Genomic DNA, 6,570 nt, shown 5'->3' with positions numbered 1-6,570 from the left:
TTCCTCGCTGTCAGCACTTGTGGCCTAAGGCTTGAGCTCCTTTAGCTCCTTGTGCTGAGCTGCTGATGGGAAACGAGAGGCCTCTGCGAGCAGATTCATGGTGTTTCCTGTAGAACAGTGAGGGGGAAGGTGTTGTCAAGTGGGAAGAGGAGTACTGTTTGTGTGTGGCCTCCTATGTGGCCTTGGCGCCTTTGAGGGCCTTGAAGGAGAAAAGAGCTTTGTTAAAGTGAGAAGGGAAATAGTGTGTTGGCTGTGGGAATGGGAAGGGAAGAGGAACGGGGAATGGGAAGGGAAAGAGGAATGGAAAGGCATCTGCTGATGCTGTCATTTGTTTGTTATGCCTGCGTGTAGCAGGGAGATTGCCAAAACTGAAACCAGTACACAGTTGAAAGCTGAACAAAACAACATTTATTCCAAAGAGAGTAGCAAACAAAATGAGAAACCGAGAGACAGAAAAGGGAAAGGAAACAAGCCCCCAAGACAACCCCCCATTCACTCAAGTGTTACTTACCAGGTTGTCTTACCGACCCCAGAATGCTTAGAATTCCCCATAGCAGAAGCGGCATCCTCATTAACCTCATGAGCCAATTTTCATTAATGTGAGGAAAGCTGGGAGACTGTAGAAACATCAGTTGAACTTCAAAGTCTCCTGGTTTCTTTCTCTCCTCAGACTCAGAATCAGGGTTCTCCCCTGTTTTCAGCCCTGCCTCCCAACTGCCAGCCCAACTCCCAAAATTGCATACAAAGATTACTCCCACATCAAAGGTGCCAGCACAAAAAACTCTTGCTGCCCATGGAGTCTCCAGGCTGATAAACCAACTGAACCACAAAGGCAAAGCTTCCAGGCTTCCTTTCCTGGCGATAAGGGCTGTTGTTTCCTGTTTTCAGACCTGCCTCTTAGCTGCCTGCCCTATTCCCAAAATTGCATATGGATGAAGATTCCTCCCAGACCAAAGGTGCCAGCACAGAAAGCTCTTGCTGCCCGTGGACTACCCAGGGTGTCACAAAAACTGCACCATAAAGCCAAAGCTTCCAGGCTTTCTTTCCTGGGGATAAGGGCTGCTGTTTCCTGTTTTCAGACCTACCTCTCAAATGCCAGCCCTACTCCTAAAATTGCATACGGATGAAGATTCCTCCCACATCAAAGGTGCCAGCACAGAAAGTTCTTACTGACCAAGAGTCTCCAGGCTGACAAACCGACTGCAACAAAAAGCAAAAGCTTCCAGGCTTTCTTTCCTGGCCATATGGGCTATTGTTTCCTGTTTTCAGCCCTGCCTCCCAAATGGCAGTTAGAGTCCCAAATTCATACGGACTAAGATTCCTCCCACACCAAAAGTGCCAGCACAGAAAGCTCTTGCTGCTCATGGAGTGCCCAGGTTTCCCCACCAAGTGCACCACAAAGTCAAAGCTTCCAGTCTTTCTCCCTGGGGATAAGGGCTGTTGTTTCCTGTTTTCAGTCCTGCCTCCCAACTGCCAGCCCTATTCCCAAAATTGCATACAAACGAAGATTCCTCCCGCACCAAAGGAGTCAGTACAGAAAGCTCTTGCTGCTCATGTAGTTCCCAGGCTGACCCACTGATATGGTTTGAAGCTGGCTCCCTGCCAAGTCTCCAAACCTTACCACAAAAAGCCCCCTCCCCCCCCCCAAACCTCAGGGAGAAGAGGGAGAAAAACAACCAAGAAAAAATGAAACGAGAGAGAGACAGCTAAAGCAATATATAAAAATATATTTACACTTAAGTTATATACAATTGAAATATATATACAATTTCACAAGGAAAAGGGAAAGGGAAGGGGGAAGCGAAAAAGGAACAAAACCAAAATAAAATATGTATATATATCCTGATCAGTAGCCCAAGATCTAGCAACTAAAAGAATTAGCAAAGAATATCTTACTACTTTCCTTGGGACAACGGAGAGTCACGCTGGAATGAATGATCATCTGCAACCTCCATCTCCCAAGGTCAGCAAGGCCTTACCAGGCCTCGCTCCCCAACACGGCAGACTCAACAGCAGGGAACCTGCACCTCCAAGCCACCGGAAGGAAAAAGAGACTGAAGGCCTTTCCTCCTTTCTTCTTATACCCTGGCTTACGTAAAAATAGTAGGGAATACTGGGTAAATCTGGACACTTCCTTGGCTACAAACTGGTCACCAAGGAAGGCCTAGACCAAACTACCACACCCACCAGTTGGACCACAAAGCCAAAGCTTGCAGGCTTACTTTCCTTGACATAAGGGCTGCTGTTTCCTGTTTTCAGCCCTGCCTCCCAACCGCCAGACCGACTCCCAAAATTGCATACAGACGATGATTCCTCCCACATGAAAGGTGCCAGCACAGAAAGCTCTTGCTGCCCATGGAGTCCCCAGGCTGAATCACCAAGTATACCAGAAAGCCAAAGCTTCCAGACTATCTTTCCACGATATAAGGACTGATGTTTCCTGTTTTCAGCCCTGCCTCCCACCTGACAGCCTGACTCCCAAAATTGCATACAAACAAAGATTCCTCCCACACCAAAGGTGCCAGCACAGAAAGCTCTTGCTGCCCATGGAGTGCCCAGCCTGGCCCACCAATTGGACCACAAAGGTAAAGTTTGCAGGCTTTCTTTCCTGGGGATAAGGGCTTTTGATCCTATTTTCAACTGTTCTTCCCAACTGCCAGCCCGAGCCACAAAATTGCATACAAGTAAAGATTCCTCCCTCACCAAAGATGCCAGCACAGAAAGCTCTTGCTGCCCATGGAGTGCCTAGGCTGACCCACCAAGTACCCCACAAAGCCAAAGCTTCCAGGCTTTCTTTCCTGGCAAAAAAGGCTGTTGTTTCCTGTTTTCAGCCCTACCTCCCAACTGCCAGCCTGAATCCCAAAAGTGCATACAAAGATTCCTCCCACACCAAATGTGCCAGCACAGAAAGCTCTTGCTGACCATGGAGTCTCCAGGCTGACAAACCAACTGAACCACCAAGCTAAATCTTCCAGTCTTTCTTTCCTGTGGATAAGGGCTGTTGTTTCCTGTTTTCAGCTCTGACTCCCAACTGACAGGCTGACTCCCAAAATTGTATATGGATAAAGATTCCTCCCACACCAAAGGTGCCAGCACAGAAAGCTCTTGTTGCTCATGGAGTTCCCAGCCTAGGCCACCAAGTGCACCACAAAGCCAAAGCTTCCAGTCTTTCTTTCCTGGGGATAAGGGCTGTTGTTTCCTGTTTGTTACCACGCGTTCAAAATGACAACCCTACTCCAAGAATTGCATACAAACAATGATACCTCAGAGGCAAAAGTTTTCAGTACAGAATGCTCTTGCTGCCCATGGAGTGCTCAGCCTGGCCCACCAACTGCACCACAAAGCCAAACCTTCCAGTCTTTCTTTCCTGGCGATAAGGGCTGTTGTTTCTTTTTTTCAGACCTACCTCCCAGGTGCCAGCCCTACTCCCAAAATTGCATATGGACAAAGATTCCTCCCACACCACAGGTGCCAGCACAGAAAGCTCTTGCTACCCATGGAGTCCCCAGGCTTGCCTGGGAAGACAAAATACAAGGAGGTAGAAGTGAAAAAATAAGAGTTCGCTAACAAGAAATATAGCAGCAAAAACAACCATACCAACAGAACAGTTCAAAGCAACAGCAGAGAGAGAAACCGCCTCCTCTTTCCGCCCCAACAGAACAGTTCAAAGCAACAGCAGAGAGAGAAACCGCCTCCTCTTTCCGCCCCTACCCCAACTCCCTTTTGTAAACAGGTAAAACAAGGGATCAACACGTGCCTCCCTTCCCCCTTTTCCCCCTGGGGGAACAAAGAACAAAAAACAAAACCAAGGGAAAGAGGGGGCAAAGCAAAATATGGGAAACTCTCTGGTCTGAGATCAGTTTTGCTGCCCAAGAACACGCTGACTCCAGAGGTGTCCAAGGGGGGCAGAGCCGGCAACTCCAGTCCGTGCAGCGGCGGTGGGGAGGCAGCGGCTCTGCTTGATTCCATGGAGTTCTGGGGAGGCACAGTGTCCCCTTGGTTCCAGGAGGCTCTGAAATATCTCAGGGTTCCTTTGGTTCCGTGAGGCCCTGGAGTATCACAGTGGCCCCTTGACTCCATGAGGTTCCTCAGTGTCAAAATGGCCCCTTGGTTCCATGAGGTTCTAAAATGTCTCAGGGCTCCTCTTCTTCCATGAGGCCCCACATGTCAAAATGGTCCCTTGGTTCCACCAGATTTCAGTGTCCTTGTGTTCCTTTGTTTCCATGGGGCCCTGCAGTGCCACAAGGACCATATTGTTCCACGAGCTTTCAAAATGTCTCAGGGTTCCTTTTGTTCCATGAGGCCCTGCATGTCCCTTGGTTCTATGAGACTCCACAGTTTCCCTGTGTTCTTTTGGATCCATAAGGCCCTGTAGTGTCACAACTGCCCCTTGATTCCATGAAGTTCAACAGTGTCCCTGGATTCCTTTTGTTCCATGAGGTTCCCCAGTGTCACAATGGCCTCTTGATTCCATGAAATTCCACTGTAGCCCAGGGTTTCTTTGTTTCCAAGAGGCCCTGCAGTGCCACAATGGACTCCTGATTCCATGGCTTTCCCCAGGGTCACAATGGCCCCGTAATTCCATGAGGTTCTGCAGTTTCACAGTGGGTCCTTGATTCCATGAGGTTGCACAGCATCATCACAAAGCTGAGCCCATCCTGATGGAAGTTCTGAGGAGGTTGGGAGGAACTGTGACAAAAGGGACAAGATAACTAGGGAAGGAAAGAGGGGCTTGGCCAACAAAGAGGAAAGAGTTTGGTGAGGTAAAACCAGGTTCAAGTAATGCTGAGGGTGCGGAAACACTGACTGTGCAAACATTCCTGATGGACCTTTATGCACTTTGTAACCTCAAGCCCCAACACTACCCAAAAGTGCTGCCCCTCCCATGGAAAGGAATCCACTGCTCTAATTCCAAGACAGAAAAAGCCCAAACCCAGAACTCCAGACTCTTGTTTGTCCTCTAATGCCCACCCCATTCCCAAACCTGTATTACCAGTATGAAAAGCCAACCTTTAATCCTAACCCAGCCCAAAAAGCTGAACCAGACACTGCCAGCAGAACAATAAACTTGCCAAAGTTCTGCCTAATCCCCACCCTGAGCTCTAAACCCCAAGCCTTGACCATTAACCACCCCCACAGCCCTTGGGAGCAGGGCAAGGACCTGGAGGGCCCAGAGCAGGCCCAGGGGGTTGGCAGAGGAATGGGAGATGACCTGGATCTGCTCAGCCCACGGCACACAAGGAGCAGAGGAGTGGGAATGCTGGGAGGACTCAGCTGTGCCTCAGGATCCCAAGGGGGCCCAGGGCTGGGAAGGGGCTGCCAGGTCACCTCTGTCCCAGCCCTACCAGGCAGCAGCAGCCTTGGGCACCAAGTCAGGGGAGCTGTCTGTGCACACCCTGAGAGCTGCCCCTGCTGAGAGTCACTCTCAGGGGCCCTGAGGAGCTCTGGGATCTGGCAACACAAACCTCCTGGAGTTTTAGAAGGCAAAGGGGCCAGTCCTGCCCTAGGGGCAGAATGACCAGAATGACCCCGAGATGAAGGCAGGACCCTGCTCAGCTCTGGAGTGACCCCCAGGAGAAGGGCCTGGACTCTGAGAGGGATGTACTGTGGCACAGGGGCTCAGGATCCAAGTTAATAAGGCCAACTGCACATGGGGTTGCCTTGGGGGGAGTGTGGCCACCCAGACAAGGGAGTTGTCACCCCTCGGACTCAGCCCTGGGGTCACCACATCTGGACTAATCTCTGTCTGTCGAGCTTCCCATACTGTAGGAAGGAGGAACAACTGGAGAGGGTCTAGAGGAGATCTGGTTGGGTACTGGAACAGTCTCCCCAGGGAAGTGATTAAAACACCCAGCCTAACAGAGTTCAAAAACTTTTTAGATGACAGGCACATGGTGTGACTCTTGGGAATGGTCCTGTGAAGGGCAGGAGTTGGAGTCGATGATTCTCATAGGTCCCTTCCAACTCAGCATAATCTGTGATTCTGTGATTCTGCCAGGATGGAGCTTTTCTTGGTACTGGGAAGAGAAAGAAAACCCACCGAGTGCAGCTTGGAAGGTTCAGACTGGAGGTGAGGAAGAACTGTTGCTCAAAGGGGAGCCTTGTGATGTAAGAGGACAAAAAGAGAGTATCTGGATCATCCCATGGCTTTGTGTTCCAGGGAATAGCCAGAGATGAGTGCAGAGACATCAGTGAGGGTCTAGAAATCAGTGCTGTGAGAGGCGTGGGAAAGCAGGAGGGGTGTGTGCAGCCTGCAAGGCCAGAGGAGCAGCAGGGACAGGGCAGGACAGCCTGCAGGAGAGATGGCCAAGGGCTCTGGCAGGGCTGCAAGGCCCAAAGGCACCCAGGCCTTTGTCCCCTTGGCTCTGGCAGCTGCCTCTGCCACTCAGCCCACCACAAGCAACTTTCCTGGCAGGTTCTGCCCTTGGTTTCTGCCTCGCCCCTCCCTCAGGAGCCTGGCAGGGATTGCCCAGTCTTTGGCCTGTTGTTCCTCCCCCTCCCATCCCAGTGCCCCCCAAACAGCCCTGAGCCAGCCGGGAGGGACAGGATCTGCTGGGCCAGGGCCTGGGG

The 6,570-nt window shown here is 50.9% G+C and overlaps 1 long non-coding RNA gene across 1 annotated transcript in view; it reads left to right on the top strand.

Moving 5' to 3' along the window:
• The first annotated feature begins 8 nt into the window (after nt 1–8).
• LOC108509727 overlaps nt 9–6,570 on the top strand; it is a 12,461-nt gene continuing 5,899 nt past the window's right edge. Inside the window, exon 1 of the long non-coding RNA XR_001878693.1 lies at nt 9–252. This is a non-coding gene — a long non-coding RNA (uncharacterized LOC108509727). The remainder of the gene's footprint in view (nt 253–6,570) is intronic.

Source organism: Lepidothrix coronata, unplaced genomic scaffold, assembly GCF_001604755.1.
Source record: "Lepidothrix coronata isolate B3197 unplaced genomic scaffold, Lepidothrix_coronata-1.0 Scaffold395, whole genome shotgun sequence".
NCBI lineage: Eukaryota > Metazoa > Chordata > Aves > Passeriformes > Pipridae > Lepidothrix > Lepidothrix coronata.
The sequence above is the reverse complement of the archived record's forward strand: the minus strand, read 5'-3'. Positions and strand labels throughout refer to the sequence as shown.